This window comes from Aquarana catesbeiana, linkage group LG01 (assembly GCF_042186555.1).
Source record: "Aquarana catesbeiana isolate 2022-GZ linkage group LG01, ASM4218655v1, whole genome shotgun sequence".
Classification (NCBI taxonomy): domain Eukaryota; kingdom Metazoa; phylum Chordata; class Amphibia; order Anura; family Ranidae; genus Aquarana; species Aquarana catesbeiana.
In genome coordinates this window covers 840,037,222-840,057,520 of record NC_133324.1, presented here as the reverse complement: position 1 = coordinate 840,057,520, position 20,299 = coordinate 840,037,222, and the positions used below count along the sequence as shown (strand labels likewise).

Genomic DNA, 20,299 nt, shown 5'->3' with positions numbered 1-20,299 from the left:
GCGCTATTGGTTCCCGCTGCTGCCAATCAAACTCAGTTAGTCAATTAGGAGAGAGGAGGTGCGGGCCGAACCGCGGCTCCATGTCTGAATGGATATATGGAGCTTCAGCTCGGCTCGGGTGCCCCCAAGAGGAGGAGAGGAGGATCCAGGCTGCTCTATGCAAAACCACTGCACAGAGCAGGTAAGTATAATTGTTTTATTATTTTAATAGAAAAAAAAAAAACAAGACTTTACAATCACTTTAACTTATTGAGCTGCATGGAGGTGTTTTTTTTAATTAAAAAGTCATAGCAGACACCTTTTGATATCTCTTCTTAAAGCAGCGTTAAACTCTCCTTTTTTTTTTTTATTAAATTGGCCCCTTGTATATGCTATAATGTGCTAGTATGTGCCTAATATTAGCAAATTATGGCAGACTAACCTGTCAAATGAAGTCCTTCAGTGTTATCAATGCTCCAGCTGGTTTCAGGCTCTGGCTGCTTAAATGGCCTGGATGCGGTGACGTCACGCTGGTGCATGTACATTTGAGTCACTTGTCACTAGTCGCTAGTCACAAAGTGGATGCTGTAAATGTGGTCTGAGTTGCGCATATGCAGCTCGGATTACATTACTGCTGACAGGAGGGGATAGAGGCATTTATGACACAAAATACCAGTAGGGTCTGTTCTGTTATAAAAACCCTGCCTGTTAGCGTTTTTCAAATTTTGACTTAAATACCACTTTAAGTAAATCATTTAGCTTTAAATGTGTCATATAGCTGACCAGTTCACATTAATAAAAGTTACATTTTAATTGCCATGGCGTAATATTCATAAATTAATCCCAGGATCCTCATCTCCTTGCTCCTGTAATTGGTTTTCTTTCTGTCTTATAGAACCAAGCGTATAGGCTATAGCCAGAGGTGCAATTATTTGTCTGTACAGCCTGTATGAGTCATGCCTTTAAATATTAATTAGGGTATCAGCGCTGTTAAACTTTCTAACAAACCAAGTTCCCTAAAGTTAGCTGAGTTATTAGTATAGTATGTTGCAATCCAAGCTTGTAGCTGAGCATCTGTTTAAACAGAACCCCTCTTACTTGTCACTCATTTTGAAACATTTCAGTAATTGTGCTGCCAACACTTATCTACAAAATCACAACAGATAGGAATTTGCAAAAGATGTTTCACAGGATCTTCGGAAAATATATACTCAGGACAATCTGATATAGATTTAAGGAAACCTGTGCTGGCAGAACACAGAGCCTACCCCCTAATTACCTTCTTTTTAAAAGAAAGGAAAGTTATAATTAAAGTGTCACTTAAAGTGGTTGTAAACCCTTACAGACCACTTTGACCTACAGGTAAGCCTAGATTAAGGCTTACCTGTAGGTCCAAGAAATATCTCCTTAACCTACACGGTTTAGGAGATATTTGCAAAAAGACAGGCACCGCTGTCTACGGCGCATGCGCCGTAGACAGCGGTGCGCAGGCTCACTGAGCATGTGGCGGCTCAATGGCGGCTCCCGTGTGCATGCGCTGGAGTGACGTCATCGCGGCTCTGGCCAATCACAGCGCTGGAGCCACGATACTCAGAAAGAAGATGCATGCTCCGTAGCAGAGGGGACAGCGGTGACATCGCAGGCTCCTGTGTCAGGTAAGTGACACATAATGGGCTACTAAGCGATGCATAGTAGCCCATTATGCTTTACCTTTGCAGGGAAACAAAGAGGAAGTAAACCCATGCGGGTTTACTTCCTCTTTAACCCACTTCATAAAAAAACTATCAATAAATGCTGTTTTACATGCTGTTCATACTCAGTCACTATGGGATTTTTTTTTTTTTTTTTTTTTGCATTCTGCAAAAAAACTGGATTGATCCTGTTTCCTATCTCCCCTTTCTGTCCATGTCCCCAATGCAGCTAGGGATTTTGCAGAGCAGTGTTGGCAGCTCTGCACATGCTCAGTTTTCAGTGAGTTTCTATGCTGAGCATTTCCTTCCTATCACATCTGAGCAGCCCATGTGACTAGAATAATACTGTATTATCAAAGAATGAGAGATAAAAAAACTATGTTCAGTATCCCTCCCTCAGCGCACACAGAGAAAATATTGATAATACTATTGTCAGCAGCTGCTGTACTAAAACGGGATGCATCAAATACATGTCAAAGAAAAAATTCTAAAACATTAGCAGCGCTAGTGCAAAAATAGCAAATATTTAATAATATCAATGAAATTGCTTAAGAGTCCACTTAAACAAAGTATCAAATGGTGATCCACTCAGTGAAAGTCCATTAAGAAAAGGCAGGTGAGTATAAACTAGATGATCGTGGAAGAAAATATTAACAGCGATCCCAAGTCTCCATCACCACACCACTTGTGCCACAGCCCTGTAGGTAATCCACTTACCAGATCCTGCTGATTAACACGCTTATCAATCAAAGGGATAATCGCTGTTCACTGGACACTTTTCAACTGTATTTTGCTCATTGCAAGCAATGGATAAAAAAATTCCACATAGCGTAATCCAGTATTTATTCATTTAAAATTATCTCACAAAAAAACACTTACAATGTTTGCATAATATAAGGGCATGTAACATCAATACTATGTGCATTCCCCTCTAACCTCTCACCGCTCCCGCGGTGTTCCCCGGTAAGGACAGACGAGGATAAGCCAACTCTGTAGATAGCTGCATAGCAACGCCCTATAATCAGTCGCATGACCGATCGATATCAGGTAGCAACTGTATATTCTTATAAAGTCCCACGATAATTATTATAAACATTATACAATGAAGGTTAAGCCATATATGTGATTGGGTCTCAGGACCCACTTTCTGATTGAATATTAATTCGCTATTGTCACACAAGTGGGTGGGCCCTGAGCCCACCCTTTTTCGCAGCCAATTAGAGCCTCTGGCTCAAATTATGTGCTTCAAAAAATGGATAGAATGTGGAAGGATTAGACTCTTTAAGGATTTTATTGTGTGCACTAATTGAAGGAGTGCCGACCAAAGGATAAAATTAATTTATTAGTTGATACCCAAAAACAGCCAATGCGTTTCAGAGGTCAGAAAAACTCCCTCTTCATCAGTTAAAATAAGAACTTTGAATGGACACAAAACAGAGTTTTTGTGAATCTGTGCAGGGAAGCCAATTTCTAAATCAGAAGGGTTACTGATTTGTCACAGGAACAGCAAAATAGGGGAAATCTTTCAGTGACATCTGTCTAAGAGGGGATTTTCTTTCACTTTAGGGAGAACGCCTCTCATTTCCTGTTGTATATTTGGGACAGGGAGTGAAAAAAAATCTATTGGATGGGACACAGAAGAAAAACAGGGTCTTCTTCATTCCCTATGCCATCCATAAAAAAAGTTTTAGCTTTATATACACTTTAAAGAACACATATTAAGAAAGGAAGCTAGTCCCATGCTATCCTAGGGTCTAATATAGAGTCCTACTTTGCCTAAAAGAAAGAACAACGATGACTAAAATCAAAGAACACTCAGTATTGAATGTGTTCATATTAGGGAAGTACATGTGAAATGTAATATATTCTCATCATTATTGAAAGGATGAAATCCAGTGCAAAATGAATTTCCAGAAAAACTATATATGCATTTTAAAAACTAGGATGGGGAGGTGAGATAGCATTATTTAATGAACAGCTAAATAAATAACATTTCACTAATGTGCAGTCAGCTGCTTTCAGGGAACGGAATCACAGCCCTGCAGTTCAATTTTATTTCATCAACCAAACTATCTATCATAGATTCTAATTACTTCAATCCACTGTAATTACAGCAGCTCTATTCCTCTAATGGCAAATGTTATAAATTACCACAAATATAAACTGAGTCACATACTAGGCCCTCCAGTAATAATTTCCCTGAGGACGATCGCATAATGATGCCACTTTAAGGAAACTTCATTTTACAAGAGCTTCTAATTTTTCGTGACTCTTAAACTAAAGCATTAGAGATGAGTAAACTTTTAAAATCAGCTTTAAAAACACTCACTTGTCCCTGTAGATCCACCGTGCAGTACAAGAGAGCCTGAAAATGATCAGATATTCATCTTATGAATATGTCCCTGTAGGTCCACCGTGCAGTACAAGAGAACCTGAAAATTACCAGATATTCATGTTTTGGGATTTTTATAGATTTACATTTCCATAGCGTGTGTGTGGCATAGCAGACTCTTTCGGGTACTTGTACATCACCCATAATTTGGACCACTCTAGGAGTTTGAAAAGCCTGGAGTGCTCTGCTATGCAAATAATGACCTATTTCCACCCTAATCCTCCCTCTTTCCTGCCTTTTTAATAGCCATTTGTTACCTGTTATTACTAAAAACATCTGTCAATTAAATGAGAAGGAAGAACACATGACAGGACTGTTAGGAGTCAAATTGTTCTGGTCAGTGATGTTTGCCCATTTGCAACTATATAAGCATTAGGGCACATGACAACAATATAGAAAGGTCATGACCTCTGAACTGTGCAGCTTTCATGGAATTTAAGTTGAAGTTTAAAATTCATGTGATATTTACACTTAACGCAGGGGTATATACACGAATAAGGCTTTGATCCGTGCAGCTAGCAGAGATGAAGCCAAGGGGTCATAGAGAATCCCATGTCCTGCACCGTGTCTGTACAGCAGCTGGGAAAACTTCCATAGAAACTTCCAATAGATACATAGTTTTGCAGGTGTTCATGCATTAATTTGCACGTTTACATTAAAAAATGCAGTTCTGCTACAAGATAATAAATGCAGAAATAAAGTCTAACAGTCACTGCTGTCAGCAACGAGAAGACTGAGAGAGACAGCAGAGGACAGCTGCAGCATCTATGTGATGCTGCAGCATACAGTAAATGTGAAAATGTATGTTTAAATTTTTGGGTAACCCAAAATTTCTCCTTTAATTAATTTAATTTCAAAGAGATTGTATCTCATCTATTTTTCTTCAGCTTTTTTTGAAAGAAAATCTGATTCTGGATGAAAGTCCTTATTTCAGCACTTTCTGATATAGGATAAAAACACTCTGTCCTTACTTGTGTGCCTGTGTTGTCACTTACCCCTTTGGAAAAGACTGACACACATTGCACAGGCCTGGTCCACACTGTAATTTTCAGGAAGCTGGTCCTGAGCAAAGAGTACAATTACTAGTGCACACCTCTCATGGCTTGGTACAGATAGCCCTCCCCCTATAGCCTACCAGTGCAGTGTGTATATAGACTAACATGTGTCTTAGGTTTATGAGTGATATACGACATTGCAGATTATTAAAGTGAAACTTTACCCATAACAACTTGATAAAAAATAATGTTCTTTATTAAAGAACATATATTCTACAATAATATTTATGCTACCAAAATTAGTATGTGTATGTGCTGTAAATTGCCTCCAGCATTGCTCCTGTGTCTTTTTGCCAGGGGCCATTTTGCTGAAGCCCAGATCCCTTGAGCAGCGGTAAATCTTTAGGCTGTCAGCAGATCGGCTTCTACATTTTCGGCACAGTGCCAAAAAATAGAGAGCTACTGACATGTGCAGAGCAGGATGAGACAGAAGGGTTGATTTACTAAAACTGCAGAGTGCAAAATCTAGTGCAGCTGTGCATGGTAGCCAATCAGCTTATAACTTCAGCTTGTTCAATTAAGCTTGGATAAAAAACCTGGAAGCTGATTGATTTCTATGCAGAGCTGCACCAGATTTTGTACTCTAGTTTTAGTAAATCAACCCCAGTGTATTGGATTAAAAAAAAAAAAAAACACAAGGAAGAGGGGCGCCACTGAATATGTATCAAATTAAATTTATTATTAAAAAACAATAGCCACTCACATGTAAGACTGAAGTGTAGATCTCAGGTACATCTCATTACACAAGAAGGAGCGGAGGACTACAAGTGGCAACAAGTCCGGATTCACTGACATCACCTCTCATAGGCTGATCATGAGCTGCACTGAGCCAATGTTGTAGTCCATAAACACACCAAATACAGGAGAGCAGGGGAGCCATCTAGGGTGGTGCGGGTTCCAGGAAAGGAAGGTGAGGGCGTCCAGGCTGGTACTACTGTGTATAGCGGTGAGTCCCAATGTCTCGTCCGGCGTTCATGATGGAGAAGAAGCACGGCCGTGTGATCGGAGCCAGAACGAGGCTTGGATCGCAAACACAGTGAGCTCGGCGTCATTTGCAGCCTTGCAGTCATTTGCAGCCTTATCAGTATCCATTTGCAGCCTTGCAGCTTTGTCAGTGCCCATCTGCAGCTTTGTCTGTGTCCATTTGCAGCCTTGCCCAGGCTGCAGTTAAACTGCAGTGACCTGTCAGTGTCACTGCAGTTTGAAAATGGCGCCGCCGGCGCCGAAATACATAGCCATGACTTGTGGCGTCTCTTTGGCCACTTTCGGCTCCTCTCTTAGTCCCACCCGTGACTGTGAGCAGAGCGAGCGCCGCCCATATACAGATAGCCGAGTGTACTTGGCTAGGTTCGGCTAGCTCCGCTCACAGTCACCCCCAGTCCCTGTGTCCATCATAGGGCGGGACTGGGCGTGACTGTGAGCGGAGCTAGCCGAACCTAGCCGAGTACACTCGGCTATCTGTATATGGGCGGTGCTCGCTCCGCTCACAGTCACGCCCATCCCGGCGGGACTACGAGTGGAGCCGAAAGTGGCCGAAGAGACACCGCAAGTCACGGCTATGTATTTCGGCGCTGGCGGCGCCATTTTCAAACTCGGCCGGCGATCACTCCGCTCACGGTCAGCGGGGGATAGCAGGGGATCGATGTATAACACGCACCTGTGATTTTCCCCTGATTTTAAGGGGAAAAAAGTGCGTGTTATACGCCGCTGAAGACGTTAGAGAACGAAGCGCGCACGACGGACCAGCGCCTACACATCACTTCCTGGCAGCCCAGTGGGAGGAATACATCTCCAGCTGATCGCTACTTCCCCCACTTGTACCTGCTTGGGTTTCAGTGACTGAACAGTGACTGAACAACCAAACACCAACGAAACCCACTTTTGAATGATATCCCTCCCCAGTGGCCAAGGGGGGGTGAACGAACGGGACCTGTTGGATGTTTGCAACCTTTTTTTTTTATATTTATTTTTATTTTTGTTTTATAATTTTTTTTGTCTTTTATACTACTTTTTAAATAAATACTTTTTGGGACTATATTATACTATGGAAGCCTTTTTCTTTCCCTGATATGAGGGCTAATTGCAACATGATCATTGGAGCCATCTGAAGCATCGCAGCAGTAGCAGTCATCCGTGCAGCATTACAGGCCTGATACCCCTGTAGGGGTTCCGACATCTGGTGAGTGAGCAATCTGAGGGGGATCACAGAAGTCACCATCCTACCCTGTACACACCAAGTCACTTTGGGGATAATATCAAGTCTGATTGCCGCATGAAATACATGAGACTATTACACATTTGTGCAATTGCTACAACATATGAACTATATGTGCACTGAGACATAGAGATACTGTTGCGATATTGTATATAGAATCCTTTTCCCCATAGGAACCAACATAAGTGGATCCACGCATGTTTCATGCATTTTTGTCGCTACAAACTAGATGTCTTTATTTTGTACTAAGTGCTGAATGTGTGTTGTGATGGGTAAAACTACACTGTCCTATGAAAAGCATATGATATTGTAGCACATACAGAGTCTTTTCTGATTATCTCTGTATGCGATTATATACTGACCCACACATATGTACTTTAGCCAATTGAGTGTGACTCTGCAACATTTTCCGTTTTCCATTTAATTACAGCACCCTTTCACCCATATTGGTTTGAAATCTTGTGATATATATAAAATTACATTTATACAACGTTCCCTGTATAGGCTGAGCCAAACAGGTCTCTCGGGTAGCGCCGTTTTTTCCCTATTTATCCCCTAATATTTCCTATATCTGCAGGACATTCCTAGGGAGTGTCTCTGTTTAAGGGAGGCAGCAACCTGTAAACACTTGGCCTATATACTTGGTTCACCCATAGGAACCAACATAAGTGGATCCACGCATGTTTCATGCATTTTTGTCGCTATAAACAAGATGTCTTTATTTTGTACTAAGTGCTGAATGTGTGTTGTGATGGGTAAAAATACACTGTCCTATGAAAAGCATATGATATTTTAGCACATACAGAGTCTTTTCTGATTATCTCTGTATGCGATTATATACTGACCCACACATATGTACTTTAGCTAATGGAGTGTGACTCTGCAACATTTTTTGTTTTTCCATTTAATTACAGCACCCTTTCACCCATACTGGGTTGAAATCTTGTGATATATATAAAATTACGTTTATACAACGCTCCCTGTATAGGCTGAGCCAAACAGGTCTTTCGGGTAGCGCCGTTTTTCCCTATTTATCCCCTAATATTTTAATTTGATACATATTCAGTTGCGCCCCTCTTCCTTGTTTTTCTCTGTTCTAGCACATTGGACCTGGCTTTTTGGTTCTCTCTGGCGGCTGCCTTGAATGACTTTTTATTTCATCCATATATATGGTATATATATATGTTTGTATGGACCCTGCCCTTGTGTACATAGGCAATGGTATATAAGGTATTTTGTATTGCGCCTTCTTTTACTTGTCTTAGTGTATTGGATTTTGAACAGCATAGGCACTTATTTTTAATGCTTTACATAAATACCGTATTTATCGGCGTATAACATGCTCCGGCGTATAACACGCACCCCAAGTTTAGGAGGGAATTTTAAGAAAAAAAATGTTTTCAGGAAAAAAACTTACATTTAAATGCCCATCAATGCAGCCTTGCACAGCATCCATCTGCATGCTTGTCCAGTGTCATTTGCAGCCTTGGTGTCATTTGCAGCCTTGCAGTCATTTGCAGCCTTATCAGTATCCATTTGCAGCCTTGCAGCTTTGTCAGTGCCCATCTGCAGCTTTGTCTGTGTCCATTTGCAGCCTTGCCCAGGCTGCAGTTAAACTGCAGTGACCTGTCAGTGTCACTGCAGTTTGAAAATGGCGCCGCCGGCGCCGAAATACATAGCCATGACTTGTGGCGTCTCTTTGGCCACTTTCGGCTCCTCTCTTAGTCCCACCCGTGACTGTGAGCAGAGCGAGCGCCGCCCATATACAGATAGCCGAGTGTACTTGGCTAGGTTCGGCTAGCTCCGCTCACAGTCACCCCCAGTCCCTGTGTCCATCATAGGGCGGGACTGGGCGTGACTGTGAGCGGAGCTAGCCGAACCTAGCCGAGTACACTCGGCTATCTGTATATGGGCGGTGCTCGCTCCGCTCACAGTCACGCCCATCCCGGCGGGACTACGAGTGGAGCCGAAAGTGGCCGAAGAGACACCGCAAGTCACGGCTATGTATTTCGGCGCTGGCGGCGCCATTTTCAAACTCGGCCGGCGATCACTCCGCTCACGGTCAGCGGGGGATAGCAGGGGATCGATGTATAACACGCACCTGTGATTTTCCCCTGATTTTAAGGGGAAAAAAGTGCGTGTTATACGCCGATAAATACGGTATATCTGCAAAAGAGGCCAGTATGAGGCGATGTAGCAGGACTTAACTTTCTGACTAAAGTTCCACTTTAAAATATTGGAACTGAGCTGAAGACAGCAACATTCATTTCTTTTCAATTAATTACATGCAATGGCTTTAGCATGGCCTACCTCTCCACAATTCTGGCTTTATAATAATAAACTTTATGTTATATAGCACCTTAAAGGTGGCTTCTCAAAGCTCTTTACAAGGAAAACACAAGAAATATACAGGATAATATAACATAAAGGAAAAAGGGACAATTAAATGAAAGCTTGTCTAAAGAAAATGTGTTTAGATTTGATTTGAATGAGTATAGAGAAGATGATTCTCTGATGTTCTTAGGAAGTGAATTCTAGAGTTTTGGAGCACAGCAGGTGAAGCCTCTGTCCCCCATTGAGTGTAGGTGAGTAGGGGGGGACACACAGTAAACCGGAATTTGAGGAGTGGCAGTTACGAGGGGGGAGTACGTTGATAAAAGTTCAGAGAGATAGTGGGGTGCCAAGCCATGAAGAGCCTTATGCCGCGTACACACGAGCGGACTTCTCATCGGACTGAACACCGAAGGACTTTTTGATGGAGTTCCGATGGAGTTCCAATGAAACGGACTTGCCTACACACGATCACACCAAAGTCCAATCGTTTCGAACGCGATGACGTACGGCCGAACTAGAATAAGGAAGTTCATAGCCAGTAGGCAATAGCTGCCCTTGCGTCATTTTTGGTCCGTCGGAATAGCATACAGACGAACTGATTTTTCGATAGGAATCAAGTCCGTTGAAAAGATTTGAAACTTGTTATATTTCTAAGGTCCGTCGGATTTTTAGACAGAAAAGGTCCCATGAAGCCCACACATGATCCAATTGTCCGACGGATTCGTTCCGGACCTTTGATGCCGAAAAGTCCGGTCGTGTGTATGCGGCATTAGAGGTGAGCAAGAGGATCTTAAACTCTATGTGAAACCTGACGGTTAGCCAGTGCCAGGACTCCAGGATAGGGGTAATATGATCACTTGTACCAGACCTAGTCAGACTGCAGAATTTTGAACATATTGAAGTTGATTAATAGTGGATTTAGGTACATTAGTGAGTAGAGCTTTCCAGTAGTCAAGTCGAAAGAACACAAATGTATGGATCAGCTTTTCAGCTATAGGGTATGATAACATAGGACGCAGCCCAGCAACGTTTCTCAAGTGGAAAAAAGACAATGTTCTGACAATGTTTTGTACATGTGGATCAAAGGTTCAACTAGCATCAAATATTACCCCTAGATTTTTCAATTTAGACTGAAGCTCAAGTACAGTGCCATCTATAGATAAGGTATTGTAGGACTGGCCTTACATAATTGATGGGGGTGCCAATAAGCATGACTTCAGTCTTGTCACAGTTTAATTGAAGGAAGTTATGGGCCATCCAAATTTTTATATCACAAATACAGTTAGATAGGAGAGAAGCAGCCAGTAGAATCCAGTTTAGTGTGGATGTATATCTGAATGTCATCAGCATAGAAGTGATAATTGGGCCTATGTGATCTAAGCAGTTGGCCAAGTGGAAACATGTATATGCTAAAAAGTAAGGGACCCAAGATTGAGCCCTGAGGAACACTGAACTTGACTGGAGCAACTTCAGACTGGAATTTGCCAAGAGAAACAAAGTGAAAGCGATCAGTGAGATATGACTTAATCCATTTCAGAGCCAATTCTGAGATTCCAAATATGGTTTTGCCTTAAGGCAAGAGCAGGGGCAGACTGACCATTGAGCCACTCGGGCACTGCCCGAGGGCCCTGGGCCACTAGGGGGCCCCATCAGGGTTGCCAGCCTCAGTAAAACCAGGGACAGTATGTATAAATCTGTGTTTTTTTTACATCTGTCTGTGTATACTGTGTGTACATGTATGTGTATACTGTGTGATTGTATACTGTGTGTGTGTATACTGTGTGGCCCCATAATCTCTGATTGCCTGGGGGCCCCATAATCTCCTATTTCCCGGGGGCCCCATGAGTTATCAGTCCGCCCCTGGGCAAGAGAGTAAAATATTGTGGTCTACATTATTGTTGCCTAGTTTCTGTTATTATTTGCATACACCTCAATCATTGTAGTAGTATGGACATATACATATCTACATCTGAGAGATCTTACACAAAAGAGGTAGTTCCATCCGCAATACACATTTATTGATAGGGTTACATAATATATGCAAATTACACACCAGACTGTATTTACAACACAATGTACAGCGTAGGTCTCCTGGCTTATATGATATTTACAAATTACCCACAACAACCATATTTATAATACAATATAAGATGCAAGGATAGTGTTAGATTACCTGTTAACTTCAGGTCGGCCCATGGTGACTGCTCTCTCTCCCCACTCCAAAGAACGAGTTAGCTTGGTCACAAAGCATTATATCCTCCCACCTCCTTTCTGTACTGTGGCTAATATATTTCTCCCTAATTGGTCACTGAACCTAGTAAATGTATATTGGGCACAGACTGATTGGATAAGCCAAAGAAGGCTTTTGTTTACTACTAGGGATGAGCCCGATGTTCAAGTCGAACCTAAGTTCGACTTGAACATCGCCTGTTCGCCTGTTCGCCTATTCGCCGAATAGTGAACAATTTGGGGGTGTTCACGGCAAATTCGAAAGCTGCGGAACTCCCTTTAAAAGTCTATGGGAGAATTTAAAAGTGCTAATTTTAAAGGCTTATATGCATGGTATTGTCATAAAAAGTGTTTGGGGACCTGGGTCCTGCCCCAGGGGACATGTATCAGTGCAAAAAAAAGTTTTAAAAATGGACGTTATTTCGGGAGCAATGATTTTAATAATGCTTAAAGTGAAACAATAAAAGTGCCTGTTCGCATGTTCTGCTGGAAACCGAACCGGGGGTTGTGCGGCTCATCCCTATTTACTACTCAGGTGAGATGTTATCAGGGAAAACAAAAGGCCAAGCTTTGAACTAATTACCGTAACACCCACACAACACTCAATACTTTAAATATATTTCCTTCTAACTGAAATATATTTCTAATTGCAATATTATTTACAGCTGTTAATGGAGATTTCACATAAACCCATTATCTAACAGTCAACCCCTTGTAGCCAGTGAAAACTAAAGCCACACATAAAATAATGGTTTATGGGTAATCTCCTTTAATATTTGTAGCTTTTTGCTTTGCCTTCTGAAATAAAAACACTTTGAGAAAAAAAAACTTTTAAACTCTCTATCTCTACAGTCCACATTTCTGGATCCCAGTATTGGTAGTCATCACTTGTTCATAAGTCCATAATAAAAATCATAAGAGATAGCACCAAAACAAAACAAGGAAAAAAAATCATGAGGATCCTTATTCTCAACATTCCAATAATAACAGTACGAAAGTCCATAAGGCCAATCTGGTCCTGTTGCCCTTGCTTCTGGGACAGCCTTCCCTGGTGATTCCAATTGGATACAGCATACAGTAACGGCCTTTGGACCAGCTTTCCTGGCTTTCTGAGATTATAAATACAAAAGAGGAGCAGCGCTGTGACAAAGAAAGTGAAAAAGTATATGTGATATACCCAAATCAAATAAATAAATAAATGAGTAAATACTAGACCCAAGTTTGCAATAGGTACCAAAGTTCATATAAATAGGTAGAAAAAGTCCTATCCAAGATCAATCATAAGTAGTAGACAAAATAGGAAGCGTAGATAGGTAGAAATCCAAATACATCAATATGTCCTTCACCGCACCACTGTGGTATTGATAAAAATGCGCGCTTACCAAACGGCAAGCTTGAAAAAGCTTGCGACCTTAACCCGGTCGGGGCCTTTCAGGATGGAACCATCAAAGGAAAACACATATCACCTTCGCTTGGATTAAGCACGCTCACCACCAATTATCACTGTTTTATGGAGATGTACCCCTGGCTAGGGATAAACCTCGAGAGAGGTGTACCAAGAAAAGAGGGAAAGCACCATAGCGTAATCCAGCTTTCACGGTTTATTAAAATCAAAACTAGTAAATTGCACTTACATTCAGAAAGGTAAACAATAACACATAAGCCGGCCGGCTAGAAGCGAACGCCCGTCCTACAGGCTGTGGATGCAGCACGTCAGCACGCCCGACGTACGTTTCGTCACACTCTGACGTCGTCTGGGGCACGGGCGACGCACTGACGTGTCGCATTAATATAATAGAACACCGTAGCCAGGCCTCGTACTGAGGACGGGACCGGAAATCACCTTGCGTTCCACTGGTTTAAGGGCGGATGACAAAGAAACGCCATCTTGGATGTGGGATTAACCGTAACATCCTATGCCAATGTAAACAAGCGGAAGAAAAACAATAAATAAATAAAACTAATAAATAATAAATTAATACATAGGTTAATCACTAGCTGATAAAAAACCAAACTTTACATAGATTTAATAAAATTAAAAATTAAAAGTGGGAATTAAAAAATTAAAAAATTTAAAAAAAAAAAAAAAAATTTTTTGGATGACATCATTCGCCAGTGTGACCATTGGTGAAGAAAATACCAAACCACAATGAACATTTTCAGGATAGTAAATCATAGGGGAAAGGAAGGTGATTTGTTCCCACATATAAAGAGCACTAAATCGACCTTAACACAGATCCCATTTAAAGTAACACAACCAGAAAAAAATATAAATACATTCGACATATAACTAACCCCAACCAAGGATACCAAATCTATACAAGTAATAATGGGGCACATACCCCATTAAATAGATCAAAAATAAACCATTGGGGCATATACCATCCCAGAAGTAATATATATCAATATTGCCCGTATAGTAAATGTAGGAGATAGTCCCTAAAGTTAATCCGGGACTCCAGATGGATAGAGGTTGTTGTCAGACCAAAATTTTGAGGATTTGCTTACTCCTCATGAGTTATCGATAAAAGCATTGGTGTCAGTATCAATATTGAGCCCATGTGGGGCATAGCACCTGATTTTATGTATCCAGAGCATCTCAAGTTTTGAGATGCTCCTAACCAAAGAGCTGCCCCTCCAATGGGGCCGATATCTATCAATTCCTAAAAAGAGTGTTTTGGAGGGGTCTTTATTATGAGTGGTCAAATAGTGCTTTGAGACAGAATGCTTAGGGAAGCCATTCAAGATGTTAGTGATATGTTCATTTAAACGAACGGAGAGGGGTCGCCTAGTCCTGCCCACATACTGTAAACCGCAGGGGCACTGCAGTAGATAGACGACCCCCTCCGTTGTACAGGTAATAAAGGGCCTAATATCATGTTCCTCATGGGTACTATAAGAGATGAATTTCTGAGTTCGCCTAGATGTCACCGAATTAAGCCTACAAGTACGACATCTACCACATTTGTAGTACCCCTTCAGGTTGTCAAAAAGGCCGTGAATGCCTCTAATAGGGGGATCAAGTACATTAGGAGCCAATCTATTCCTAAGTGACGATGCTCCCCTAAAAATCACTTGTGGTTTGTCTGGAACAACCGTTCTCAGGACCGGATCGTTCCCCAGTAGGTGCCAATGTTTATTGAGTAGGCTTTTAATGTTGTTATGCTGTATTGAATATGTGGTAATAAAGGGGAGAGTGACAGAATTATCTCTGGGGGGTGCCCCTTGATTCAGCAGCTGTTCCCTGTCAATACCCTTAACAACATCTAAGGTTTGGGTTAGAAATTCCATATTATACCCTTTTTCCACAAACCGGTTCATCAGGACTCCGGCCTGTTGCAAAAACTGAGAATTGTCGGTACAATTACGCTTAAGTCGCAAGAATTGACTCTTGGGAACAGACCGGAGCCACGATCTATGGTGGCAACTATTCAAAGGGATATATGAATTCCGGTCTGTTTTCTTAAAATAGGTAGAGGTTACAAACCGGTCCCCTTGTATGTCAATATTAAGGTCCAGAAAATGAATATTGGACTGGCTGGCTTCGAAATTAAGCACAATGCCCCTATTATTGGAATTAAGTTCCTCCATAAAGAGGTCAAGGTCACCACGAGCAAAAAAAGAGCAAAAAAGAAAAAGCTCTAGCTGGAACAGGGATTTTTAATTTAAGCACTGTGGTTCTCAGTCAGGAAGAAAAACTGGTGCTTGATAGAGGCCTAAAGTTCGCACCACCTAGGAAGTTAAACAAGTTCGAAACCTATATGGACATTCACAAATTTATTCGCAAGATCAATATTAAGAGATACTTACTTTCTAACCCCATTCAGGAGAGAAATGTGTTTTCTGATGACTACCAGCATTCGGGATTGGCTAATGCCTCCCTATTTAACCCCCCAGGGGCCATGGCGCCCTCTGTTAAGGTCTTTAAGGAGGTGCTTTTGAGGGATCTAGATAATATGCCCATTAGAAAGGTTAAGGTGGATCGGGACCTTCATACTGGACTCGATTCTCTTTGTAAAAACAAAGAGATAGTTATTAGACTCGCGGACAAAGGGGGAGGGATTGTGGTTCTCAATAGAGGAGACTACCACCAGGAAATGTATAAGATCCTGGGTGATAGGGAGACTTACACTCCTTTGAACTCCGACCCCAAAATCCCCTACCTTAGGGAACTGAGGAAGTTGGTTGATTGGGGGTATACCCAAGGGATCCTTAATAAGAAAGAGAAGGCCTACCTGATACCTAAAGCCCCCCGGACCCCTGTGATATATTATCTGCCTAAAGTGCATAAACATCCTACCTGCCCCCCGGGACGTCCCATTGTAAGTGGGATTGATTCCCTCACGTCCCGGGTGGGCAGGTATATAGATTTTTTCCTACAACCCCTAGTGGGTAAAATGCCTTCCCTCATTAGGGATTCTAAACATGCTATTAATATACTAGCCAATTTTGCTCCCACTCCCAACATGTGGATGGTGACAGCGGACGTGTCGTCCCTATACACTATTATCCCCCATGAGTTGGGTTTTTATGCGGTTGAGTACTATCTAAGAAGGGATTCGGGTTTGTATGATGAGCAAATTAACTTTATTTTAGGGCTCTTAAGGTATGCCGCGTCCCACAATTACTTTTGGTTCAATAAGTGTTTCTACCGACAGGACCGTGGAGTCGCGATGGGGGCTAAGTATGCCCCCAGTCTTGCAAACCTGTTTATGGCCCTATGGGAGGAGGATGTCGTCCATGTTTGCCAGAGGCCCCAGTTAAAACTGTGGGCTAGGTACATTGACAACATCCTCCTCCTGTGGGATGGCGATCGTGGTGACCTTGACCTCTTTATGGAGGAACTTAATTCCAATAATAGGAGCATTGTGCTTAATTTCGAAGCCAGCCAGTCCAAAATTCATTTTCTGGACCTTAATATTGACATACAAGGGGACCGGTTTGTAACCTCTACCTATTTTAAGAAAACAGACCGGAATTCATATATCCCTTTGAATAGTTGCCACCATAGATCGTGGCTCCGGTCTGTTCCCAAGAGTCAATTCTTGCGACTTAAGCGTAATTGTACCGACAATTCTCAGTTTTTGCAACAGGCCGGAGTCCTGATGAACCGGTTTGTGGAAAAAGGGTATATAAGGAATTTCTAACCAAAACCTTAGATGTTGTTAAGGGTATTGACAGGGAACAGCTGCTGAATCAAGGGGCACCCCCAGAGATAATTCTGTCACTCTCCCCTTTATTACCACATATTCAATACAGCATAACAACATTAACCACTTGAGCCCCGGACCATTATGCTGCCTAAGGACCAGAGGTCTTTTTCCAATTTGGCACTGCGTCGCTTTAACTGCTAATTGCGCGGTCATGCAATGCTGTACCCAAACGAAATTTGCGTCCTTTTCTTCACACAAATAGAGCTTTCTTTTGATGGTATTTGATCACCTCTGCGGTTTTTATTTTTTGCGCTATAAACGGAAAAAGACCGAAAATTTTGAAAAAAAATGATATTTTCTACTTTTTGTTATAAAAAAAATCCAATAAACTAAATTTTAGTCATACATTTAGGCCAAAATGTATTCGGCCACATGTCTTTGGTAAAAAAAATGTCAATAAGCGTATATTTATTGGTTTGCGCAAAAGTTATAGCGTCTACAAACAAGGGTACATTTTCTGGAATTTACACAGCTTTTAGTTTATGACTGCCTATGTCATTTCTTGAGGTGCTAAAATGGCAGGGCAGTACAAAACCCCCACAAATGACCCCATTTTGGAAAGTAGACACCCCAAGGAAATTGCTGAGAGGCATGTTGAACCCATTGAATATTTATTTTTTTTGTCCCAAGTGATTGAAAAATGACAAAAAAAAAAAAAAAAATATTTACAAAAAGTTGTCACTAAATGATTTCTAAGGGTGTAAATTTTTGCTTTCACTCTTCACTGCCTATCACAGTTTCGGAGGCCATGGAATGCCCAGGTGGCACAAAACCCCCCAAGGCATGGTGAGTATTTTGCAGCTCTCATTTGTTTTTGAAAATGAAGAAAGACAAGAAAAAACATTTTTTTTTTTCTTTTTTCAATTTTCAAAACTTTGTGACAAAAAGTGAGGTCTGCAAAATACTCACTATACCTCTCAGCAAATAGCTTGGGGTGTCTACTTTCCAAAATGGGGTCATTTGGGGGGGGTTTGTGCCACCTGGGCATTCCATGGCCTCCGAAACTGTGATAGGCAGTGAAGAGTGAAATCAAAAATTCACGCCCTTAGAAAGCCTGAAGGCGGTGCTTGGTTTTCGGGGTCCCGTACGCGGCTAGGCTCCCAAAAAGTCTCACACATGTGGTATCCCCGTACTCAGGAGAAGCAGCAGAATGTATTTTGGGGTGTAATTTCACATATTCCCATGGCATGTTTGAGCAATATATCATTTAGTGACAACTTTGTGCAAAAAAAAAAAAAAAAAAAAAAAATTTGTCTCTTTCCCGCAACTTGTGTCGCAATATAAAATATTCCATGGACTCGACATGCCTCTCAGCAAATAGCTTGGGGTGTCTACTTTCCAAAATGGGGTCATTTGGGGGGGTTTTGAACTGTCCTGGCATTTTATGCACAACATTTAGAAGCTTATGTCACACATCACCCACTCTTCTAACCACTTGAAGACAAAGCCCTTTCTGACACTTATTGTTTACATGAAAAAGTTTTTTTTTTTTGCAAAAAAATTACTTTGAACCCCCAAACATTATATATTTTTTTAAAGCAAATGCCCTACAGATTAAAATGGTGGGTGTTTCATTTTTTTTTTTCGCACAGTAATTGCGCAGCGATTTTTCAAACGCATTTTTTGGGGAAAAAACACACTTTTTTAAATTTTAATGCACTAAAACACACTATATTGCCCAAATGTTTGATGAAAAAAAAAAGATGATCTTAGGCCGAGTACATGGATACCAAACATGACATGCTTTAAAATTGCGCACAAACGTGCAGTGGCAACAAAATAAATACATGTTTAAAAGCCTTCAAAAGCCTTTACAGGTTACCACTTTAGATTTAAAGAGGAGGTCTACTGGAAAAATTACTGCACTCGATCTGGCCTTCGCGGTGATACCTCACATGCATGGTGCAATTGCTGTTTACATATGACGCCAGACCGCCGCTTGCGTTCGCCTTAGCGCGAGAGCAGGGGGCGACAGGGGTGCTTTTTTTTTTTTTTTTTTTTTTTTTTTCTTTATTATTTTTTTGCTTTTTTAATCTTACTTTTAAACTGTTCCTTTCATATTTTTTTTTTTAATCATTTTTATTGTTATCTCGGGGAATGTAAATATCCCCTATGATAGCAATAGGTAGTGACAGGTACTCTTTTTTGAAAAAATTGTGGTCTATTAGACCCTAGATCTCTCCTCTGCCCTCAAAGCATCTGACCACACCAAGATCGGTGTGATAAAATGCTTCCCCAATTTCCCAATGGCGCTATTTACATCCGGCGAAATCTAAGTCATGAAATACTTGTAGCTTCCGGTTTCTTAGGCCATAGAGATGTTTGGAGCCACTCTGGTCTCTGATCAGCTCTATGGTCAGCTGGCTGAATCACCGGCTGCATTCTCAGGTTCCCTGTTGAGACAGGAGAGCCAGAGAAAAACACGGAAGACGGTGGGGGTGGGGGGGGGCATTCCCTCCCACGGCTTGTAAAGGCAGTCTAGAGGCTAATTAGCCGCTAGGATTGCTTTTACATGAAAGCCGACCGCTGGCTGAAAAGAATGATACCAAGATGATACCTAAACCTGCAAGCATCATTCTGGTATAACCACTCAAAGTCGTGAATGGCGTACCTGAAGACAAAAAAATGGTTAACAATGGTTAACAATAAAGCACAGTAAACAGTAAAGTATAAATAATTACACACCTGAAAAACAAACATGATAAAACATAATAACAATAACAATAACAATAAAACATTGCAGAATAGAATACAGTAAAAAAGAGCAGAACAATAGAGAGAGAGAATAGAGAGAGAGAGAACAATAAAACGACAACTATTTTTTTTTTATTTCATATTTTTTTTTTTACACTTTTTTTGTAACTAACTTTTATAACGGTAACCGGTTCCAGGTTCGGGTCTCTCAAAATGCGATGGCATCTTGGGAGACCCTGTGAAAGTGTGCCTAGTCTGTGCAATGCTGTACTCTACGCTAATACTCAACTAGTGAATGGTAGCGTTCAAAACATTCACCAATGCAAAAACCAGGATTGTCAGGACAGGAGGGACAATAATAGCGGGTGTCACGCCTATATCCGCGCTTGCTGCAGACACAACATCTTTTTTGGGGGGTTCGCTGGGTAGGGGTACTCGGGAGGACATAAAGAAAATGCCTCTCATGCAGCCGACTGCATTTGGTTGGGGATGTGAAT

The 20,299-nt window shown here is 41.4% G+C and overlaps 1 protein-coding gene across 1 annotated transcript in view; it reads left to right on the top strand.

Moving 5' to 3' along the window:
- NWD2 (NACHT and WD repeat domain containing 2) overlaps window positions 1-20,299 on the top strand; it is a 469,190-nt gene that overhangs the window by 133,023 nt on the left and 315,868 nt on the right. The gene's annotated exons all lie outside the window — the stretch shown is intronic.